The 22510-nt window shown below is 44.8% G+C and overlaps 15 non-coding genes across 15 annotated transcripts; all 15 read left to right on the forward strand.

The window, feature by feature from the left end:
- The first annotated feature begins 574 nt into the window (after positions 1 to 574).
- On the forward strand, positions 575 to 765 carry LOC141243632 (U2 spliceosomal RNA). The gene has a single exon (XR_012307689.1). It is a non-coding gene; the product is annotated as a U2 spliceosomal RNA (small nuclear RNA).
- Positions 766 to 1880: 1115 nt separating this feature from the next.
- LOC141243633 (U2 spliceosomal RNA) lies at positions 1881 to 2071 on the forward strand. Its single transcript, XR_012307690.1, has one exon. It is a non-coding gene; the product is annotated as a U2 spliceosomal RNA (small nuclear RNA).
- Positions 2072 to 3180: 1109 nt separating this feature from the next.
- Positions 3181 to 3371, forward strand: LOC141243634 (U2 spliceosomal RNA). The gene has a single exon (XR_012307691.1). It is a non-coding gene; the product is annotated as a U2 spliceosomal RNA (small nuclear RNA).
- Positions 3372 to 4486: 1115 nt separating this feature from the next.
- LOC141243635 (U2 spliceosomal RNA) lies at positions 4487 to 4677 on the forward strand. The gene has a single exon (XR_012307692.1). It is a non-coding gene; the product is annotated as a U2 spliceosomal RNA (small nuclear RNA).
- A 1118-nt stretch (positions 4678 to 5795) lies between these two features.
- LOC141243637 (U2 spliceosomal RNA) lies at positions 5796 to 5986 on the forward strand. Its single transcript, XR_012307694.1, has one exon. It is a non-coding gene; the product is annotated as a U2 spliceosomal RNA (small nuclear RNA).
- A 1118-nt stretch (positions 5987 to 7104) lies between these two features.
- Positions 7105 to 7295, forward strand: LOC141243638 (U2 spliceosomal RNA). Its single transcript, XR_012307695.1, has one exon. It is a non-coding gene; the product is annotated as a U2 spliceosomal RNA (small nuclear RNA).
- A 1997-nt stretch (positions 7296 to 9292) lies between these two features.
- On the forward strand, positions 9293 to 9476 carry LOC141243735 (U2 spliceosomal RNA). The gene has a single exon (XR_012307785.1). It is a non-coding gene; the product is annotated as a U2 spliceosomal RNA (small nuclear RNA).
- A 2852-nt stretch (positions 9477 to 12328) lies between these two features.
- LOC141243738 (U2 spliceosomal RNA) lies at positions 12329 to 12516 on the forward strand. The gene has a single exon (XR_012307787.1). It is a non-coding gene; the product is annotated as a U2 spliceosomal RNA (small nuclear RNA).
- Positions 12517 to 13631: 1115 nt separating this feature from the next.
- LOC141243805 (U2 spliceosomal RNA) lies at positions 13632 to 13822 on the forward strand. Its single transcript, XR_012307827.1, has one exon. It is a non-coding gene; the product is annotated as a U2 spliceosomal RNA (small nuclear RNA).
- Positions 13823 to 14937: 1115 nt separating this feature from the next.
- LOC141243639 (U2 spliceosomal RNA) lies at positions 14938 to 15128 on the forward strand. Its single transcript, XR_012307696.1, has one exon. It is a non-coding gene; the product is annotated as a U2 spliceosomal RNA (small nuclear RNA).
- Positions 15129 to 16243: 1115 nt separating this feature from the next.
- Positions 16244 to 16434, forward strand: LOC141243640 (U2 spliceosomal RNA). The gene has a single exon (XR_012307697.1). It is a non-coding gene; the product is annotated as a U2 spliceosomal RNA (small nuclear RNA).
- Positions 16435 to 17549: 1115 nt separating this feature from the next.
- Positions 17550 to 17740, forward strand: LOC141243714 (U2 spliceosomal RNA). The gene has a single exon (XR_012307766.1). It is a non-coding gene; the product is annotated as a U2 spliceosomal RNA (small nuclear RNA).
- A 1118-nt stretch (positions 17741 to 18858) lies between these two features.
- LOC141243641 (U2 spliceosomal RNA) lies at positions 18859 to 19049 on the forward strand. The gene has a single exon (XR_012307698.1). It is a non-coding gene; the product is annotated as a U2 spliceosomal RNA (small nuclear RNA).
- Positions 19050 to 20164: 1115 nt separating this feature from the next.
- LOC141243642 (U2 spliceosomal RNA) lies at positions 20165 to 20355 on the forward strand. The gene has a single exon (XR_012307699.1). It is a non-coding gene; the product is annotated as a U2 spliceosomal RNA (small nuclear RNA).
- A 1115-nt stretch (positions 20356 to 21470) lies between these two features.
- On the forward strand, positions 21471 to 21661 carry LOC141243643 (U2 spliceosomal RNA). The gene has a single exon (XR_012307700.1). It is a non-coding gene; the product is annotated as a U2 spliceosomal RNA (small nuclear RNA).
- Positions 21662 to 22510: the final 849 nt, after the last annotated feature.

A 22510-nucleotide genomic window follows, 5' to 3' on the forward strand; every position in this document is an offset into this window, starting at 1 on the left:
TATAAAAGAGAACCCAACCCAAAAAGTTTGGTTGATTAGTCTGTGGCATTCTGTTAAACTGTTGCTTATGGCGGTCTCTGTGAGCTTCTCAGCGACATTCAGCCAGCCAGGTATCCTGCCTGCAGTAGATGGAATGTGGCAATGGAACGCTGGCTGCGCGTGTCATAATAGGCTCTGAGCCTTTATATACCTGTGCACAGCAGCAGCCACCTTCAGTCTGCTGCTGGACAGCCAGCAGCAGCAGCAGCAGGAGAGGTATGTAATCAGGAGCCCTCCTGCTAAGGGTAGACAGCTGCTCGTTCCACCCCACCCCCCGCCTTAATTGGTTCTCCTCCCTTCCAACGGTGTTGAGGCGGGTGGGAACAGCAGGGGGTGAAGGTGCTGTGTTTAAAGAGGTGGAGTTATGCAGATCTAAAACGCGTGGATTGCAGCAGCAGCAAGCCGAAAAGTGCAGGCATGTAAGGGATCTAGAGGTTGACAACATGTCTTCTTAACGGGAGTCCAGGAGCTCATCTCCACAAATGGACTTTTCAGGATCCTTGGGTGGCTCCGTAGTTTGAAACCAATTCTGGTTATCGCTTCTCGGCCTTTTGGCTAAGATCAAGTGTAGTATCTGTTCTTATCAGTTTAATATCTGATACGTCCCCTATCTGGGGACCATATATTAAATGGATTTTTAGAACAGGGAGATGGAAAAAGAGCTTGCTCTGTCCACTCCACGCATTGACCTGGTATTGCAGTATCTCCAGGACCGGTGCACCCCTTCTTTAATGCAGTTTCTAAAATCAGAAAGAATTGAATTCAATGTTTTTTGTTCATTTTGCTTGTTTGTTGGATTTTGGGATGGACTCTTTGGCTTTGCTTTTCTTCTCCTCATTGGATTTTTCATGTTCAAAGTTGCAGAAGCCAGATTACAAGCTCATTTTGGTTCAACTTCAGCAACTGTGCATTGCATTGCCATGTAATGTGATGCAATGCTATCTTTCTAGCTCTCCCTTTTTACTTCCTTTTGGATAAACAGACATATTAGGCAAGCATTTTGGAGCTTTCACCTAAATAACTACAGGTGGTGAGATAAGCTGCACAATATAATTGACCTTTCAGTATATTGTTGCACACACACCATCTATTTAGCAAATGCCCTTGTTATCAACAGCAGCCTTTTAAACTCACCTGAGCTAACAGGTATGTGCGCTGGTTACTCTGCTGCGCTTAAAATTTCTTTTTTGGTTTGCTACAATGCCTTTTCTGAAACGTTGTCTCCTTCTGCTGGAACACTGACTTCTTTCATTTAATGCCTGCAGACTATAAAAGAGAACCCAACCCAAAAAGTTTGGTTGATTAGTCTGTGGCATTCTGTTAAACTGTTGCTTATGGCGGTCTCTGTGAGCTTCTCAGCGACATTCAGCCAGCCAGGTATCCTGCCTGCAGTAGATGGAATGTGGCAATGGAACGCTGGCTGCGCGTGTCATAATAGGCTCTGAGCCTTTATATACCTGTGCACAGCAGCAGCCACCTTCAGTCTGCTGCTGGACAGCCAGCAGCAGCAGCAGCAGGAGAGGTATGTAATCAGGAGCCCTCCTGCTAAGGGTAGACAGCTGCTCGTTTCACCCCACCCCCCGCCTTAATTGGTTCTCCTCCCTTCCAACGGTGTTGAGGCGGGTGGGAACAGCAGGGGGTGAAGGTGCTGTGTTTAAAGAGGTGGAGTTATGCAGATCTAAAACGCGTGGATTGCAGCAGCAGCAAGCCGAAAAGTGCAGGCATGTAAGGGATCTAGAGGTTGACAACATGTCTTCTTAACGGGAGTCCAGGAGCTCATCTCCACAAATGGACTTTTCAGGATCCTTGGGTGGCTCCGTAGTTTGAAACCAATTCTGGTTATCGCTTCTCGGCCTTTTGGCTAAGATCAAGTGTAGTATCTGTTCTTATCAGTTTAATATCTGATACGTCCCCTATCTGGGGACCATATATTAAATGGATTTTTAGAACAGGGAGATGGAAAAAGAGCTTGCTCTGTCCACTCCACGCATTGACCTGGTATTGCAGTATCTCCAGGACCGGTGCACCCCTTCTTTAATGCAGTTTCTAAAATCAGAAAGAATTGAATTCAATGTTTTTTGTTCATTTTGCTTGTTTGTTGGATTTTGGGATGGACTCTTTGGCTTTGCTTTTCTTCTCCTCATTGGATTTTTCATGTTCAAAGTTGCAGAAGCCAGATTACAAGCTCATTTTGGTTCAACTTCAGCAACTGTGCATTGCATTGCCATGTAATGTGATGCAATGCTATCTTTCTAGCTCTCCCTTTTTACTTCCTTTTGGATAAACAGACATATTAGGCAAGCATTTTGGAGCTTTCACCTAAATAACTACAGGTGGTGAGATAAGCTGCACAATATAATTGACCTTTCAGTATATTGTTGCACACACACCATCTATTTAGCAAATGCCCTTGTTATCAACAGCAGCCTTTTAAACTCACCTGAGCTAACAGGTATGTGCGCTGGTTACTCTGCTGCGCTTAAAATTTCTTTTTTGGTTTGCTACAATGCCTTTTCTGAAACGTTGTCTCCTTCTGCTGGAACACTGACTTCTTTCATTTAATGCCTGCAGACTATAAAAGAGAACCCAACCCAAAAAGTTTGGTTGATTAGTCTGTGGCATTCTGTTAAACTGTTGCTTATGGCGGTCTCTGTGAGCTTCTCAGCGACATTCAGCCAGCCAGGTATCCTGCCTGCAGTAGATGGAATGTGGCAATGGAACGCTGGCTGCGCGTGTCATAATAGGCTCTGAGCCTTTATATACCTGTGCACAGCAGCAGCCACCTTCAGTCTGCTGCTGGACAGCCAGCAGCAGCAGGAGAGGTATGTAATCAGGAGCCCTCCTGCTAAGGGTAGACAGCTGCTCGTTCCACCCCACCCCCCGCCTTAATTGGTTCTCCTCCCTTCCAACGGTGTTGAGGCGGGTGGGAACAGCAGGGGGTGAAGGTGCTGTGTTTAAAGAGGTGGAGTTATGCAGATCTAAAACGCGTGGATTGCAGCAGCAGCAAGCCGAAAAGTGCAGGCATGTAAGGGATCTAGAGGTTGACAACATGTCTTCTTAACGGGAGTCCAGGAGCTCATCTCCACAAATGGACTTTTCAGGATCCTTGGGTGGCTCCGTAGTTTGAAACCAATTCTGGTTATCGCTTCTCGGCCTTTTGGCTAAGATCAAGTGTAGTATCTGTTCTTATCAGTTTAATATCTGATACGTCCCCTATCTGGGGACCATATATTAAATGGATTTTTAGAACAGGGAGATGGAAAAAGAGCTTGCTCTGTCCACTCCACGCATTGACCTGGTATTGCAGTATCTCCAGGACCGGTGCACCCCTTCTTTAATGCAGTTTCTAAAATCAGAAAGAATTGAATTCAATGTTTTTTGTTCATTTTGCTTGTTTGTCGGATTTTGGGATGGACTCTTTGGCTTTGCTTTTCTTCTCCTCATTGGATTTTTCATGTTCAAAGTTGCAGAAGCCAGATTACAAGCTCATTTTGGTTCAACTTCAGCAACTGTGCATTGCATTGCCATGTAATGTGATGCAATGCTATCTTTCTAGCTCTCCCTTTTTACTTCCTTTTGGATAAACAGACATATTAGGCAAGCATTTTGGAGCTTTCACCTAAATAACTACAGGTGGTGAGATAAGCTGCACAATATAATTGACCTTTCAGTATATTGTTGCACACACACCATCTATTTAGCAAATGCCCTTGTTATCAACAGCAGCCTTTTAAACTCACCTGAGCTAACAGGTATGTGCGCTGGTTACTCTGCTGCGCTTAAAATTTCTTTTTTGGTTTGCTACAATGCCTTTTCTGAAACGTTGTCTCCTTCTGCTGGAACACTGACTTCTTTCATTTAATGCCTGCAGACTATAAAAGAGAACCCAACCCAAAAAGTTTGGTTGATTAGTCTGTGGCATTCTGTTAAACTGTTGCTTATGGCGGTCTCTGTGAGCTTCTCAGCGACATTCAGCCAGCCAGGTATCCTGCCTGCAGTAGATGGAATGTGGCAATGGAACGCTGGCTGCGCGTGTCATAATAGGCTCTGAGCCTTTATATACCTGTGCACAGCAGCAGCCACCTTCAGTCTGCTGCTGGACAGCCAGCAGCAGCAGCAGCAGGAGAGGTATGTAATCAGGAGCCCTCCTGCTAAGGGTAGACAGCTGCTCGTTCCACCCCACCCCCCGCCTTAATTGGTTCTCCTCCCTTCCAACGGTGTTGAGGCGGGTGGGAACAGCAGGGGGTGAAGGTGCTGTGTTTAAAGAGGTGGAGTTATGCAGATCTAAAACGCGTGGATTGCAGCAGCAGCAAGCCGAAAAGTGCAGGCATGTAAGGGATCTAGAGGTTGACAACATGTCTTCTTAACGGGAGTCCAGGAGCTCATCTCCACAAATGGACTTTTCAGGATCCTTGGGTGGCTCCGTAGTTTGAAACCAATTCTGGTTATCGCTTCTCGGCCTTTTGGCTAAGATCAAGTGTAGTATCTGTTCTTATCAGTTTAATATCTGATACGTCCCCTATCTGGGGACCATATATTAAATGGATTTTTAGAACAGGGAGATGGAAAAAGAGCTTGCTCTGTCCACTCCACGCATTGACCTGGTATTGCAGTATCTCCAGGACCGGTGCACCCCTTCTTTAATGCAGTTTCTAAAATCAGAAAGAATTGAATTCAATGTTTTTTGTTCATTTTGCTTGTTTGTTGGATTTTGGGATGGACTCTTTGGCTTTGCTTTTCTTCTCCTCATTGGATTTTTCATGTTCAAAGTTGCAGAAGCCAGATTACAAGCTCATTTTGGTTCAACTTCAGCAACTGTGCATTGCATTGCCATGTAATGTGATGCAATGCTATCTTTCTAGCTCTCCCTTTTTACTTCCTTTTGGATAAACAGACATATTAGGCAAGCATTTTGGAGCTTTCACCTAAATAACTACAGGTGGTGAGATAAGCTGCACAATATAATTGACCTTTCAGTATATTGTTGCACACACACCATCTATTTAGCAAATGCCCTTGTTATCAACAGCAGCCTTTTAAACTCACCTGAGCTAACAGGTATGTGCGCTGGTTACTCTGCTGCGCTTAAAATTTCTTTTTTGGTTTGCTACAATGCCTTTTCTGAAACGTTGTCTCCTTCTGCTGGAACACTGACTTCTTTCATTTAATGCCTGCAGACTATAAAAGAGAACCCAACCCAAAAAGTTTGGTTGATTAGTCTGTGGCATTCTGTTAAACTGTTGCTTATGGCGGTCTCTGTGAGCTTCTCAGCGACATTCAGCCAGCCAGGTATCCTGCCTGCAGTAGATGGAATGTGGCAATGGAACGCTGGCTGCGTGTGTCATAATAGGCTCTGAGCCTTTATATACCTGTGCACAGCAGCAGCCACCTTCAGTCTGCTGCTGGACAGCCAGCAGCAGCAGCAGCAGCAGGAGAGGTATGTAATCAGGAGCCCTCCTGCTAAGGGTAGACAGCTGCTCGTTCCACCCCACCCCCCGCCTTAATTGGTTCTCCTCCCTTCCAACGGTGTTGAGGCGGGTGGGAACAGCAGGGGGTGAAGGTGCTGTGTTTAAAGAGGTGGAGTTATGCAGATCTAAAACGCGTGGATTGCAGCAGCAGCAAGCCGAAAAGTGCAGGCATGTAAGGGATCTAGAGGTTGACAACATGTCTTCTTAACGGGAGTCCAGGAGCTCATCTCCACAAATGGACTTTTCAGGATCCTTGGGTGGCTCCGTAGTTTGAAACCAATTCTGGTTATCGCTTCTCGGCCTTTTGGCTAAGATCAAGTGTAGTATCTGTTCTTATCAGTTTAATATCTGATACGTCCCCTATCTGGGGACCATATATTAAATGGATTTTTAGAACAGGGAGATGGAAAAAGAGCTTGCTCTGTCCACTCCACGCATTGACCTGGTATTGCAGTATCTCCAGGACCGGTGCACCCCTTCTTTAATGCAGTTTCTAAAATCAGAAAGAATTGAATTCAATGTTTTTTGTTCATTTTGCTTGTTTGTCGGATTTTGGGATGGACTCTTTGGCTTTGCTTTTCTTCTCCTCATTGGATTTTTCATGTTCAAAGTTGCAGAAGCCAGATTACAAGCTCATTTTGGTTCAACTTCAGCAACTGTGCATTGCATTGCCATGTAATGTGATGCAATGCTATCTTTCTAGCTCTCCCTTTTTACTTCCTTTTGGATAAACAGACATATTAGGCAAGCATTTTGGAGCTTTCACCTAAATAACTACAGGTGGTGAGATAAGCTGCACAATATAATTGACCTTTCAGTATATTGTTGCACACACACCATCTATTTAGCAAATGCCCTTGTTATCAACAGCAGCCTTTTAAACTCACCTGAGCTAACAGGTATGTGCGCTGGTTACTCTGCTGCGCTTAAAATTTCTTTTTTGGTTTGCTACAATGCCTTTTCTGAAACGTTGTCTCCTTCTGCTGGAACACTGACTTCTTTCATTTAATGCCTGCAGACTATAAAAGAGAACCCAACCCAAAAAGTTTGGTTGATTAGTCTGTGGCATTCTGTTAAACTGTTGCTTATGGCGGTCTCTGTGAGCTTCTCAGCGACATTCAGCCAGCCAGGTATCCTGCCTGCAGTAGATGGAATGTGGCAATGGAACGCTGGCTGCGCGTGTCATAATAGGCTCTGAGCCTTTATATACCTGTGCACAGCAGCAGCCACCTTCAGTCTGCTGCTGGACAGCCAGCAGCAGCAGCAGCAGCAGGAGAGGTATGTAATCAGGAGCCCTCCTGCTAAGGGTAGACAGCTGCTCGTTCCACCCCACCCCCCGCCTTAATTGGTTCTCCTCCCTTCCAACGGTGTTGAGGCGGGTGGGAACAGCAGGGGGTGAAGGTGCTGTGTTTAAAGAGGTGGAGTTATGCAGATCTAAAACGCGTGGATTGCAGCAGCAGCAAGCCGAAAAGTGCAGGCATGTAAGGGATCTAGAGGTTGACAACATGTCTTCTTAACGGGAGTCCAGGAGCTCATCTCCACAAATGGACTTTTCAGGATCCTTGGGTGGCTCCGTAGTTTGAAACCAATTCTGGTTATCGCTTCTCGGCCTTTTGGCTAAGATCAAGTGTAGTATCTGTTCTTATCAGTTTAATATCTGATACGTCCCCTATCTGGGGACCATATATTAAATGGATTTTTAGAACAGGGAGATGGAAAAAGAGCTTGCTCTGTCCACTCCACGCATTGACCTGGTATTGCAGTATCTCCAGGACCGGTGCACCCCTTCTTTAATGCAGTTTCTAAAATCAGAAAGAATTGAATTCAATGTTTTTTGTTCATTTTGCTTGTTTGTCGGATTTTGGGATGGACTCTTTGGCTTTGCTTTTCTTCTCCTCATTGGATTTTTCATGTTCAAAGTTGCAGAAGCCAGATTACAAGCTCATTTTGGTTCAACTTCAGCAACTGTGCATTGCATTGCCATGTAATGTGATGCAATGCTATCTTTCTAGCTCTCCCTTTTTACTTCCTTTTGGATAAACAGACATATTAGGCAAGCATTTTGGAGCTTTCACCTAAATAACTACAGGTGGTGAGATAAGCTGCACAATATAATTGACCTTTCAGTATATTGTTGCACACACACCATCTATTTAGCAAATGCCCTTGTTATCAACAGCAGCCTTTTAAACTCACCTGAGCTAACAGGTATGTGCGCTGGTTACTCTGCTGCGCTTAAAATTTCTTTTTTGGTTTGCTACAATGCCTTTTCTGAAACGTTGTCTCCTTCTGCTGGAACACTGACTTCTTTCATTTAATGCCTGCAGACTATAAAAGAGAACCCAACCCAAAAAGTTTGGTTGATTAGTCTGTGGCATTCTGTTAAACTGTTGCTTATGGCGGTCTCTGTGAGCTTCTCAGCGACATTCAGCCAGCCAGGTATCCTGCCTGCAGTAGATGGAATGTGGCAATGGAACGCTGGCTGCGCGTGTCATAATAGGCTCTGAGCCTTTATATACCTGTGCACAGCAGCAGCCACCTTCAGTCTGCTGCTGGACAGCCAGCAGCAGCAGCAGCAGGAGAGGTATGTAATCAGGAGCCCTCCTGCTAAGGGTAGACAGCTGCTCGTTCCACCCCACCCCCCGCCTTAATTGGTTCTCCTCCCTTCCAACGGTGTTGAGGCGGGTGGGAACAGCAGGGGGTGAAGGTGCTGTGTTTAAAGAGGTGGAGTTATGCAGATCTAAAACGCGTGGATTGCAGCAGCAGCAAGCCGAAAAGTGCAGGCATGTAAGGGATCTAGAGGTTGACAACATGTCTTCTTAACGGGAGTCCAGGAGCTCATCTCCACAAATGGACTTTTCAGGATCCTTGGGTGGCTCCGTAGTTTGAAACCAATTCTGGTTATCGCTTCTCGGCCTTTTGGCTAAGATCAGGTGTAGTATATTTCGAAAAGGCGGTTTTGGATGTTGGCCGCCCTAGTAGATTGATACATTATGCACACTGGGGTTTAGGCGCTTGTTAGTATGCCAGGTGGCTAATATAGCCATCTGGTGGAAAGCATGGCCCCCCAGGATCGACGCCATTGGGCCGGGGAAGATCGAAAGCCCGAAGTGTGAAGTGCCCCAGGAGTGGTGACCCTGGGGTGCCTTAACTCACTGGGATTGGGAACCCCACTTGAGTTTATGGCACATTTGCACAAGCACTTCAAATTTTCTTTCTTCGCACACACCCTTATTCCGGGCCTTCTGGCCTTAGGATGGGGAATTTTTCAATTCCCGGTCGAAGGTCCGGGCAGTATTATACTGTGAAACCTTCACTATTTATTTAATTTCTTTGTCACTGTGTGTCCACTTATTCACGTGTGTCACGTCCTACTAGGACTTTGTCGGGATGCGGTTCCCTTACGGGTTCCTCTCTTGGCAGGTCTAGGGGGGGAGTGTGTGGCCATCAGGTTCCGCTCCCCCCTGAACCCCCCCTGGCTCTCCTCTTTTGGGAGGAGAGCTTTGTTGGCTCCCCTCTTCCGGGAGGGGAGCACAGTCTTTGGCTCCCAGTGCCTTGCTCGGGTGAGAACTCGGGCAGGTGCTGGGGGTAAGATTGGGTCGCCTCTGGCTTCGGCTGGAGGTGGCTTTTTGTCCCTGTTCCTCGCTGTGGCCTTTTGGCTCGGAGGGACGGGGAATGGTTTGGGGGACCCTTCTCCTTTTGGAGAGGGTTTCAAGAAGACCAGCATCCTAGTGCACTTTTTTTGTGGCACTTGTCACTTTTTTAAGCGCACTCGGGTTTTGTACACGAATTCGGGCTTTCGATAAAATAAAAAAATCTGTTCTTATCAGTTTAATATCTGATACGTCCCCTATCTGGGGACCATATATTAAATGGATTTTTAGAACAGGGAGATGGAAAAAGAGCTTGCTCTGTCCACTCCACGCATTGACCTGGTATTGCAGTATCTCCAGGACCGGTGCACCCCTTCTTTAATGCAGTTTCTAAAATCAGAAAGAATTGAATTCAATGTTTTTTGTTCATTTTGCTTGTTTGTCGGATTTTGGGATGGACTCTTTGGCTTTGCTTTTCTTCTCCTCATTGGATTTTTCATGTTCAAAGTTGCAGAAGCCAGATTACAAGCTCATTTTGGTTCAACTTCAGCAACTGTGCATTGCATTGCCATGTAATGTGATGCAATGCTATCTTTCTAGCTCTCCCTTTTTACTTCCTTTTGGATAAACAGACATATTAGGCAAGCATTTTGGAGCTTTCACCTAAATAACTACAGGTGGTGAGATAAGCTGCACAATATAATTGACCTTTCAGTATATTGTTGCACACACACCATCTATTTAGCAAATGCCCTTGTTATCAACAGCAGCCTTTTAAACTCACCTTTTAAACAGGTATGTGCGCTGGTTACTCTGCTGCGCTTAAAATTTCTTTTTTGGTTTGCTACAATGCCTTTTCTGAAACGTTGTCTCCTTCTGCTGGAACACTGACTTCTTTCATTTAATGCCTGCAGACTATAAAAGAGAACCCAACCCAAAAAGTTTGGTTGATTAGTCTGTGGCATTCTGTTAAACTGTTGCTTATGGCGGTCTCTGTGAGCTTCTCAGCGACATTCAGCCAGCCAGGTATCCTGCCTGCAGTAGATGGAATGTGGCAATGGAACGCTGGCTGCGCGTGTCATAATAGGCTCTGAGCCTTTATATACCTGTGCACAGCAGCAGCCACCTTCAGTCTGCTGCTGGACAGCCAGCAGCAGCAGCAGCAGGAGAGGTATGTAATCAGGAGCCCTCCTGCTAAGGGTAGACAGCTGCTCGTTCCACCCCACCCCCCGCCTTAATTGGTTCTCCTCCCTTCCAACGGTGTTGAGGCGGGTGGGAACAGCAGGGGGTGAAGGTGCTGTGTTTAAAGAGGTGGAGTTATGCAGATCTAAAACGCGTGGATTGCAGCAGCAGCAAGCCGAAAAGTGCAGGCATGTAAGGGATCTAGAGGTTGACAACATGTCTTCTTAACGGGAGTCCAGGAGCTCATCTCCACAAATGGACTTTTCAGGATCCTTGGGTGGCTCCGTAGTTTGAAACCAATTCTGGTTATCGCTTCTCGGCCTTTTGGCTAAGATCAAGTGCAGTGATCTAGTGGCTGCTGCCTTGGTCTTGGCTGAGAGGTGCTCGGGGTACCCGGCTCCTTGGCCTGGGGGGATCGCTCTGTTTTTCAGCAGGGCTTCACCTCCCTGCTGCTATTAGGGAGTCGGATTAGTCCCCGGGCAACGGGAGGCGATCATCTACCTGGCACTTCGGTGTTGAAGGTTTCTATTGAGAAGAGGAGAACCTGTTTGTGAAGAAGATGTCTGCAGCATCACATGAAGGAGAGGAAGATCATGTGCCTGAATTCGCTAAGGTGCAGAATTCTATTCGTTTGGTTGTTCAGGAGAACTTTCGAGATCAAAAGGATTTTAGGTATGTGATGAGTTAAGTTCTTGTGGATCTTTTTGGTTTGAAGACAGAAGAAGTGTTGGCGATAATGGACTACCCCAGGAGGGGTGTTTATGATATAGTTTTTGTTGACAAAGTTTTTTTTGAAGGATATCTAAGGAAAATGACTGCAAGCCAGGATAAAAGAATGGAGGGGATAAGTGTAATGCCACACTTCCCCGTTAGAGATAAATGGATCATTGTTAAAATGTACTCTCCATTGGTGGACGAAGAGGATGTTCTTACATTTTTGGAGTTTTTTTGTTTGTCAGTAACACCAAAAGGGAAGATTTATAATGAATTTGGTTTTTGGACTTCGAAGTGGAAATTTTTGGTCCGTTTCAAAGAAGATGAGCAGGGGACTGTGTTGCTTCCCCCAGCTAGGTTTAAGTTGGGTAATATAAATGGTGATATTTTTTTCAGTGGTATACCCACTTTTTGTCGAGTTTGTCGTCAATACAGGCATGGAAAGGAAAATTGTTCGGGTGGTGTATGTGGTTTTTGCAAAAAAGGTGATCATGAGTCAAAGGATTGTAAAGATCGGAGGAAGTGCAACTTGTGTCAGGAAGATACGCATGTTTTTAAGAATTGCCCAAAGAGGAAAAGAAATAAAGAGAAGGAGGTAGTGGTTAAAAAGGTTTTGGTAGAGAGAAAGGAGGAAAGTGTAGAAAAGGTGTTGGTGGTAAAGGGAAAAGAAAGCAAACCTGTAGGAGTGCAGAGGGAGATGGAGAAAACAAGAGTAGATTGGGGGGATAGGGTAGAGAGTGAAATGGGAGGTGTAAGTCAGGGAACTGGCCGTGGTAAGGTTAAAAAGCAAGAAAAGAGAAAGGAACAGGAAGTGGAGGTGGCAATGGAAGAAAATATAGTTGTTTTTCAACAACCTATGTTTATAAAGAATGCAGAATATTTTAACCGGTTGTACCGTAAGTTGTATGATGAGAAACGTTTGGACTATCTTATAGAGAATGTTAGGAAAGAACTAATAAGAGATAAAAATGTTTTTTGTGTGAAATATAGAATACCAGATGGTGTATCGAAACAAGTTTTTTCAGCATCAAGGGTTGAAGATTTGTCCCTTAAGGTTCTGAGTTGGGTTGGGGTTCATGCTTTTGATAATGGTTACAAGTATTTTACTTGATGTTATTACTGTTGTTAATACAGTTATAATTTAATTTTTATTTTTTTGGTATCCATTCAGGTTCTGAAACATTTCTTTCTTTGTAAGTATTGTTGTATTTTTGTATTTTTTTTTTCTGACATTAAAAGTACCAAAACCTGATGATGATTTAAGTTGGAGTCCACGTCTTTTCTCCCTTTGGGGAGAAGAGGACTGTGGAGTGGACTTTAATTTTAACCTGAATAGGTTTTTAAAAAAAAAAAAAAAAAAAAAAAAATCTGTTCTTATCAGTTTAATATCTGATACGTCCCCTATCTGGGGACCATATATTAAATGGATTTTTAGAACAGGGAGATGGAAAAAGAGCTTGCTCTGTCCACTCCACGCATTGACCTGGTATTGCAGTATCTCCAGGACCGGTGCACCCCTTCTTTAATGCAGTTTCTAAAATCAGAAAGAATTGAATTCAATGTTTTTTGTTCATTTTGCTTGTTTGTCGGATTTTGGGATGGACTCTTTGGCTTTGCTTTTCTTCTCCTCATTGGATTTTTCATGTTCAAAGTTGCAGAAGCCAGATTACAAGCTCATTTTGGTTCAACTTCAGCAACTGTGCATTGCATTGCCATGTAATGTGATGCAATGCTATCTTTCTAGCTCTCCCTTTTTACTTCCTTTTGGATAAACAGACATATTAGGCAAGCATTTTGGAGCTTTCACCTAAATAACTACAGGTGGTGAGATAAGCTGCACAATATAATTGACCTTTCAGTATATTGTTGCACACACACCATCTATTTAGCAAATGCCCTTGTTATCAACAGCAGCCTTTTAAACTCACCTGAGCTAACAGGTATGTGCGCTGGTTACTCTGCTGCGCTTAAAATTTCTTTTTTGGTTTGCTACAATGCCTTTTCTGAAACGTTGTCTCCTTCTGCTGGAACACTGACTTCTTTCATTTAATGCCTGCAGACTATAAAAGAGAACCCAACCCAAAAAGTTTGGTTGATTAGTCTGTGGCATTCTGTTAAACTGTTGCTTATGGCGGTCTCTGTGAGCTTCTCAGCGACATTCAGCCAGCCAGGTATCCTGCCTGCAGTAGATGGAATGTGGCAATGGAACGCTGGCTGCGCGTGTCATAATAGGCTCTGAGCCTTTATATACCTGTGCACAGCAGCAGCCACCTTCAGTCTGCTGCTGGACAGCCAGCAGCAGCAGCAGCAGGAGAGGTATGTAATCAGGAGCCCTCCTGCTAAGGGTAGACAGCTGCTCGTTCCACCCCACCCCCCGCCTTAATTGGTTCTCCTCCCTTCCAACGGTGTTGAGGCGGGTGGGAACAGCAGGGGGTGAAGGTGCTGTGTTTAAAGAGGTGGAGTTATGCAGATCTAAAACGCGTGGATTGCAGCAGCAGCAAGCCGAAAAGTGCAGGCATGTAAGGGATCTAGAGGTTGACAACATGTCTTCTTAACGGGAGTCCAGGAGCTCATCTCCACAAATGGACTTTTCAGGATCCTTGGGTGGCTCCGTAGTTTGAAACCAATTCTGGTTATCGCTTCTCGGCCTTTTGGCTAAGATCAAGTGTAGTATCTGTTCTTATCAGTTTAATATCTGATACGTCCCCTATCTGGGGACCATATATTAAATGGATTTTTAGAACAGGGAGATGGAAAAAGAGCTTGCTCTGTCCACTCCACGCATTGACCTGGTATTGCAGTATCTCCAGGAGCGGTGCACCCCTTCTTTAATGCAGTTTCTAAAATCAGAAAGAATTGAATTCAATGTTTTTTGTTCATTTTGCTTGTTTGTCGGATTTTGGGATGGACTCTTTGGCTTTGCTTTTCTTCTCCTCATTGGATTTTTCATGTTCAAAGTTGCAGAAGCCAGATTACAAGCTCATTTTGGTTCAACTTCAACAACTGTGCATTGCATTGCCATGTAATGTGATGCAATGCTATCTTTCTAGCTCTCCCTTTTTACTTCCTTTTGGATAAACAGACATATTAGGCAAGCATTTTGGAGCTTTCACCTAAATAACTACAGGTGGTGAGATAAGCTGCACAATATAATTGACCTTTCAGTATATTGTTGCACACACACCATCTATTTAGCAAATGCCCTTGTTATCAACAGCAGCCTTTTAAACTCACCTGAGCTAACAGGTATGTGCGCTGGTTACTCTGCTGCGCTTAAAATTTCTTTTTTGGTTTGCTACAATGCCTTTTCTGAAACGTTGTCTCCTTCTGCTGGAACACTGACTTCTTTCATTTAATGCCTGCAGACTATAAAAGAGAACCCAACCCAAAAAGTTTGGTTGATTAGTCTGTGGCATTCTGTTAAACTGTTGCTTATGGCGGTCTCTGTGAGCTTCTCAGCGACATTCAGCCAGCCAGGTATCCTGCCTGCAGTAGATGGAATGTGGCAATGGAACGCTGGCTGCGCGTGTCATAATAGGCTCTGAGCCTTTATATACCTGTGCACAGCAGCAGCCACCTTCAGTCTGCTGCTGGACAGCCAGCAGCAGCAGCAGCAGGAGAGGTATGTAATCAGGAGCCCTCCTGCTAAGGGTAGACAGCTGCTCGTTCCACCCCACCCCCCGCCTTAATTGGTTCTCCTCCCTTCCAACGGTGTTGAGGCGGGTGGGAACAGCAGGGGGTGAAGGTGCTGTGTTTAAAGAGGTGGAGTTATGCAGATCTAAAACGCGTGGATTGCAGCAGCAGCAAGCCGAAAAGTGCAGGCATGTAAGGGATCTAGAGGTTGACAACATGTCTTCTTAACGGGAGTCCAGGAGCTCATCTCCACAAATGGACTTTTCAGGATCCTTGGGTGGCTCCGTAGTTTGAAACCAATTCTGGTTATCGCTTCTCGGCCTTTTGGCTAAGATCAAGTGTAGTATCTGTTCTTATCAGTTTAATATCTGATACGTCCCCTATCTGGGGACCATATATTAAATGGATTTTTAGAACAGGGAGATGGAAAAAGAGCTTGCTCTGTCCACTCCACGCATTGACCTGGTATTGCAGTATCTCCAGGACCGGTGCACCCCTTCTTTAATGCAGTTTCTAAAATCAGAAAGAATTGAATTCAATGTTTTTTGTTCATTTTGCTTGTTTGTCGGATTTTGGGATGGACTCTTTGGCTTTGCTTTTCTTCTCCTCATTGGATTTTTCATGTTCAAAGTTGCAGAAGCCAGATTACAAGCTCATTTTGGTTCAACTTCAGCAACTGTGCATTGCATTGCCATGTAATGTGATGCAATGCTATCTTTCTAGCTCTCCCTTTTTACTTCCTTTTGGATAAACAGACATATTAGGCAAGCATTTTGGAGCTTTCACCTAAATAACTACAGGTGGTGAGATAAGCTGCACAATATAATTGACCTTTCAGTATATTGTTGCACACACACCATCTATTTAGCAAATGCCCTTGTTATCAACAGCAGCCTTTTAAACTCACCTGAGCTAACAGGTATGTGCGCTGGTTACTCTGCTGCGCTTAAAATTTCTTTTTTGGTTTGCTACAATGCCTTTTCTGAAACGTTGTCTCCTTCTGCTGGAACACTGACTTCTTTCATTTAATGCCTGCAGACTATAAAAGAGAACCCAACCCAAAAAGTTTGGTTGATTAGTCTGTGGCATTCTGTTAAACTGTTGCTTATGGCGGTCTCTGTGAGCTTCTCAGCGACATTCAGCCAGCCAGGTATCCTGCCTGCAGTAGATGGAATGTGGCAATGGAACGCTGGCTGCGCGTGTCATAATAGGCTCTGAGCCTTTATATACCTGTGCACAGCAGCAGCCACCTTCAGTCTGCTGCTGGACAGCCAGCAGCAGCAGCAGCAGGAGAGGTATGTAATCAGGAGCCCTCCTGCTAAGGGTAGACAGCTGCTCGTTCCACCCCACCCCCCGCCTTAATTGGTTCTCCTCCCTTCCAACGGTGTTGAGGCGGGTGGGAACAGCAGGGGGTGAAGGTGCTGTGTTTAAAGAGGTGGAGTTATGCAGATCTAAAACGCGTGGATTGCAGCAGCAGCAAGCCGAAAAGTGCAGGCATGTAAGGGATCTAGAGGTTGACAACATGTCTTCTTAACGGGAGTCCAGGAGCTCATCTCCACAAATGGACTTTTCAGGATCCTTGGGTGGCTCCGTAGTTTGAAACCAATTCTGGTTATCGCTTCTCGGCCTTTTGGCTAAGATCAAGTGTAGTATCTGTTCTTATCAGTTTAATATCTGATACGTCCCCTATCTGGGGACCATATATTAAATGGATTTTTAGAACAGGGAGATGGAAAAAGAGCTTGCTCTGTCCACTCCACGCATTGACCTGGTATTGCAGTATCTCCAGGACCGGTGCACCCCTTCTTTAATGCAGTTTCTAAAATCAGAAAGAATTGAATTCAATGTTTTTTGTTCATTTTGCTTGTTTGTCGGATTTTGGGATGGACTCTTTGGCTTTGCTTTTCTTCTCCTCATTGGATTTTTCATGTTCAAAGTTGCAGAAGCCAGATTACAAGCTCATTTTGGTTCAACTTCAGCAACTGTGCATTGCATTGCCATGTAATGTGATGCAATGCTATCTTTCTAGCTCTCCCTTTTTACTTCCTTTTGGATAAACAGACATATTAGGCAAGCATTTTGGAGCTTTCACCTAAATAACTACAGGTGGTGAGATAAGCTGCACAATATAATTGACCTTTCAGTATATTGTTGCACACACACCATCTATTTAGCAAATGCCCTTGTTATCAACAGCAGCCTTTTAAACTCACCTGAGCTAACAGGTATGTGCGCTGGTTACTCTGCTGCGCTTAAAATTTCTTTTTTGGTTTGCTACAATGCCTTTTCTGAAACGTTGTCTCCTTCTGCTGGAACACTGACTTCTTTCATTTAATGCCTGCAGACTATAAAAGAGAACCCAACCCAAAAAGTTTGGTTGATTAGTCTGTGGCATTCTGTTAAACTGTTGCTTATGGCGGTCTCTGTGAGCTTCTCAGCGACATTCAGCCAGCCAGGTATCCTGCCTGCAGTAGATGGAATGTGGCAATGGAACGCTGGCTGCGCGTGTCATAATAGGCTCTGAGCCTTTATATACCTGTGCACAGCAGCAGCCACCTTCAGTCTGCTGCTGGACAGCCAGCAGCAGCAGCAGCAGGAGAGGTATGTAATCAGGAGCCCTCCTGCTAAGGGTAGACAGCTGCTCGTTCCACCCCACCCCCCGCCTTAATTGGTTCTCCTCCCTTCCAACGGTGTTGAGGCGGGTGGGAACAGCAGGGGGTGAAGGTGCTGTGTTTAAAGAGGTGGAGTTATGCAGATCTAAAACGCGTGGATTGCAGCAGCAGCAAGCCGAAAAGTGCAGGCATGTAAGGGATCTAGAGGTTGACAACATGTCTTCTTAACGGGAGTCCAGGAGCTCATCTCCACAAATGGACTTTTCAGGATCCTTGGGTGGCTCCGTAGTTTGAAACCAATTCTGGTTATCGCTTCTCGGCCTTTTGGCTAAGATCAAGTGTAGTATCTGTTCTTATCAGTTTAATATCTGATACGTCCCCTATCTGGGGACCATATATTAAATGGATTTTTAGAACAGAGAGATGGAAAAAGAGCTTGCTCTGTCCACTCCACGCATTGACCTGGTATTGCAGTATCTCCAGGACCGGTGCACCCCTTCTTTAATGCAGTTTCTAAAATCAGAAAGAATTGAATTCAATGTTTTTTGTTCATTTTGCTTGTTTGTCGGATTTTGGGATGGACTCTTTGGCTTTGCTTTTCTTCTCCTCATTGGATTTTTCATGTTCAAAGTTGCAGAAGCCAGATTACAAGCTCATTTTGGTTCAACTTCAGCAACTGTGCATTGCATTGCCATGTAATGTGATGCAATGCTATCTTTCTAGCTCTCCCTTTTTACTTCCTTTTGGATAAACAGACATATTAGGCAAGCATTTTGGAGCTTTCACCTAAATAACTACAGGTGGTGAGATAAGCTGCACAATATAATTGACCTTTCAGTATATTGTTGCACACACACCATCTATTTAGCAAATGCCCTTGTTATCAACAGCAGCCTTTTAAACTCACCTGAGCTAACAGGTATGTGCGCTGGTTACTCTGCTGCGCTTAAAATTTCTTTTTTGGTTTGCTACAATGCCTTTTCTGAAACGTTGTCTCCTTCTGCTGGAACACTGACTTCTTTCATTTAATGCCTGCAGACTATAAAAGAGAACCCAACCCAAAAAGTTTGGTTGATTAGTCTGTGGCATTCTGTTAAACTGTTGCTTATGGCGGTCTCTGTGAGCTTCTCAGCGACATTCAGCCAGCCAGGTATCCTGCCTGCAGTAGATGGAATGTGGCAATGGAACGCTGGCTGCGCGTGTCATAATAGGCTCTGAGCCTTTATATACCTGTGCACAGCAGCAGCCACCTTCAGTCTGCTGCTGGACAGCCAGCAGCAGCAGCAGCAGCAGGAGAGGTATGTAATCAGGAGCCCTCCTGCTAAGGGTAGACAGCTGCTCGTTCCACCCCACCCCCCGCCTTAATTGGTTCTCCTCCCTTCCAACGGTGTTGAGGCGGGTGGGAACAGCAGGGGGTGAAGGTGCTGTGTTTAAAGAGGTGGAGTTATGCAGATCTAAAACGCGTGGATTGCAGCAGCAGCAAGCCGAAAAGTGCAGGCATGTAAGGGATCTAGAGGTTGACAACATGTCTTCTTAACGGGAGTCCAGGAGCTCATCTCCACAAATGGACTTTTCAGGATCCTTGGGTGGCTCCGTAGTTTGAAACCAATTCTGGTTATCGCTTCTCGGCCTTTTGGCTAAGATCAAGTGTAGTATCTGTTCTTATCAGTTTAATATCTGATACGTCCCCTATCTGGGGACCATATATTAAATGGATTTTTAGAACAGGGAGATGGAAAAAGAGCTTGCTCTGTCCACTCCACGCATTGACCTGGTATTGCAGTATCTCCAGGACCGGTGCACCCCTTCTTTAATGCAGTTTCTAAAATCAGAAAGAATTGAATTCAATGTTTTTTGTTCATTTTGCTTGTTTGTCGGATTTTGGGATGGACTCTTTGGCTTTGCTTTTCTTCTCCTCATTGGATTTTTCATGTTCAAAGTTGCAGAAGCCAGATTACAAGCTCATTTTGGTTCAACTTCAGCAACTGTGCATTGCATTGCCATGTAATGTGATGCAATGCTATCTTTCTAGCTCTCCCTTTTTACTTCCTTTTGGATAAACAGACATATTAGGCAAGCATTTTGGAGCTTTCACCTAAATAACTACAGGTGGTGAGATAAGCTGCACAATATAATTGACCTTTCAGTATATTGTTGCACACACACCATCAATTTAGCAAATGCCCTTGTTATCAACAGCAGCCTTTTAAACTCACCTGAGCTAACAGGTATGTGCGCTGGTTACTCTGCTGCGCTTAAAATTTCTTTTTTGGTTTGCTACAATGCCTTTTCTGAAACGTTGTCTCCTTCTGCTGGAACACTGACTTCTTTCATTTAATGCCTGCAGACTATAAAAGAGAACCCAACCCAAAAAGTTTGGTTGATTAGTCTGTGGCATTCTGTTAAACTGTTGCTTATGGCGGTCTCTGTGAGCTTCTCAGCGACATTCAGCCAGCCAGGTATCCTGCCTGCAGTAGATGGAATGTGGCAATGGAACGCTGGCTGCGCGTGTCATAATAGGCTCTGAGCCTTTATATACCTGTGCACAGCAGCAGCCACCTTCAGTCTGCTGCTGGACAGCCAGCAGCAGCAGCAGCAGGAGAGGTATGTAATCAGGAGCCCTCCTGCTAAGGGTAGACAGCTGCTCGTTCCACCCCACACCCCGCCTTAATTGGTTCTCCTCCCTTCCAACGGTGTTGAGGCGGGTGGGAACAGCAGGGGGTGAAGGTGCTGTGTTTAAAGAGGTGGAGTTATGCAGATCTAAAACGCGTGGATTGCAGCAGCAGCAAGCCGAAAAGTGCAGGCATGTAAGGGATCTAGAGGTTGACAACATGTCTTCTTAACGGGAGTCCAGGAGCTCATCTCCACAAATGGACTTTTCAGGATCCTTGGGTGGCTCCGTAGTTTGAAACCAATTCTGGTTATCGCTTCTCGGCCTTTTGGCTAAGATCAAGTGTAGTATCTGTTCTTATCAGTTTAATATCTGATACGTCCCCTATCTGGGGACCATATATTAAATGGATTTTTAGAACAGGGAGATGGAAAAAGAGCTTGCTCTGTCCACTCCACGCATTGACCTGGTATTGCAGTATCTCCAGGACCGGTGCACCCCTTCTTTAATGCAGTTTCTAAAATCAGAAAGAATTGAATTCAATGTTTTTTGTTCATTTTGCTTGTTTGTCGGATTTTGGGATGGACTCTTTGGCTTTGCTTTTCTTCTCCTCATTGGATTTTTCATGTTCAAAGTTGCAGAAGCCAGATTACAAGCTCATTTTGGTTCAACTTCAGCAACTGTGCATTGCATTGCCATGTAATGTGATGCAATGCTATCTTTCTAGCTCTCCCTTTTTACTTCCTTTTGGATAAACAGACATATTAGGCAAGCATTTTGGAGCTTTCACCTAAATAACTACAGGTGGTGAGATAAGCTGCACAATATAATTGACCTTTCAGTATATTGTTGCACACACACCATCAATTTAGCAAATGCCCTTGTTATCAACAGCAGCCTTTTAAACTCACCTGAGCTAACAGGTATGTGCGCTGGTTACTCTGCTGCGCTTAAAATTTCTTTTTTGGTTTGCTACAATGCCTTTTCTGAAACGTTGTCTCCTTCTGCTGGAACACTGACTTCTTTCATTTAATGCCTGCAGACTATAAAAGAGAACCCAACCCAAAAAGTTTGGTTGATTAGTCTGTGGCATTCTGTTAAACTGTTGCTTATGGCGGTCTCTGTGAGCTTCTCAGCGACATTCAGCCAGCCAGGTATCCTGCCTGCAGTAGATGGAATGTGGCAATGGAACGCTGGCTGCGCGTGTCATAATAGGCTCTGAGCCTTTATATACCTGTGCACAGCAGCAGCCACCTTCAGTCTGCTGCTGGACAGCCAGCAGCAGCAGCAGCAGGAGAGGTATGTAATCAGGAGCCCTCCTGCTAAGGGTAGACAGCTGCTCGTTCCACCCCACACCCCGCCTTAATTGGTTCTCCTCCCTTCCAACGGTGTTGAGGCGGGTGGGAACAGCAGGGGGTGAAGGTGCTGTGTTTAAAGAGGTGGAGTTATGCAGATCTAAAACGCGTGGATTGCAGCAGCAGCAAGCCGAAAAGTGCAGGCATGTAAGGGATCTAGAGGTTGACAACATGTCTTCTTAACGGGAGTCCAGGAGCTCATCTCCACAAATGGACTTTTCAGGATCCTTGGGTGGCTCCGTAGTTTGAAACCAATTCTGGTTATCGCTTCTCGGCCTTTTGGCTAAGATCAAGTGTAGTATCTGTTCTTATCAGTTTAATATCTGATACGTCCCCTATCTGGGGACCATATATTAAATGGATTTTTAGAACAGGGAGATGGAAAAAGAGCTTGCTCTGTCCACTCCACGCATTGACCTGGTATTGCAGTATCTCCAGGACCGGTGCACCCCTTCTTTAATGCAGTTTCTAAAATCAGAAAGAATTGAATTCAATGTTTTTTGTTCATTTTGCTTGTTTGTCGGATTTTGGGATGGACTCTTTGGCTTTGCTTTTCTTCTCCTCATTGGATTTTTCATGTTCAAAGTTGCAGAAGCCAGATTACAAGCTCATTTTGGTTCAACTTCAGCAACTGTGCATTGCATTGCCATGTAATGTGATGCAATGCTATCTTTCTAGCTCTCCCTTTTTACTTCCTTTTGGATAAACAGACATATTAGGCAAACATTTTGGAGCTTTCACCTAAATAACTACAGGTGGTGAGATAAGCTGCACAATATAATTGACCTTTCAGTATATTGTTGCACACACACCATCTATTTAGCAAATGCCCTTGTTATCAACAGCAGCCTTTTAAACTCACCTGAGCTAACAGGTATGTGCGCTGGTTACTCTGCTGCGCTTAAAATTTCTTTTTTGGTTTGCTACAATGCCTTTTCTGAAACGTTGTCTCCTTCTGCTGGAACACTGACTTCTTTCATTTAATGCCTGCAGACTATAAAAGAGAACCCAACCCAAAAAGTTTGGTTGATTAGTCTGTGGCATTCTGTTAAACTGTTGCTTATGGCGGTCTCTGTGAGCTTCTCAGCGACATTCAGCCAGCCAGGTATCCTGCCTGCAGTAGATGGAATGTGGCAATGGAACGCTGGCTGCGCGTGTCATAATAGGCTCTGAGCCTTTATATACCTGTGCACAGCAGCAGCCACCTTCAGTCTGCTGCTGGACAGCCAGCAGCAGCAGCAGGAGAGGTATGTAATCAGGAGCCCTCCTGCTAAGGGTAGACAGCTGCTCGTTCCACCCCACC

This window comes from Phyllobates terribilis, unplaced genomic scaffold, assembly GCF_046119375.1.
Source record: "Phyllobates terribilis strain yellow unplaced genomic scaffold, ASM4611937v1 Scaffold_1268__1_contigs__length_339053, whole genome shotgun sequence".
Lineage (NCBI taxonomy): Eukaryota > Metazoa > Chordata > Amphibia > Anura > Dendrobatidae > Phyllobates > Phyllobates terribilis.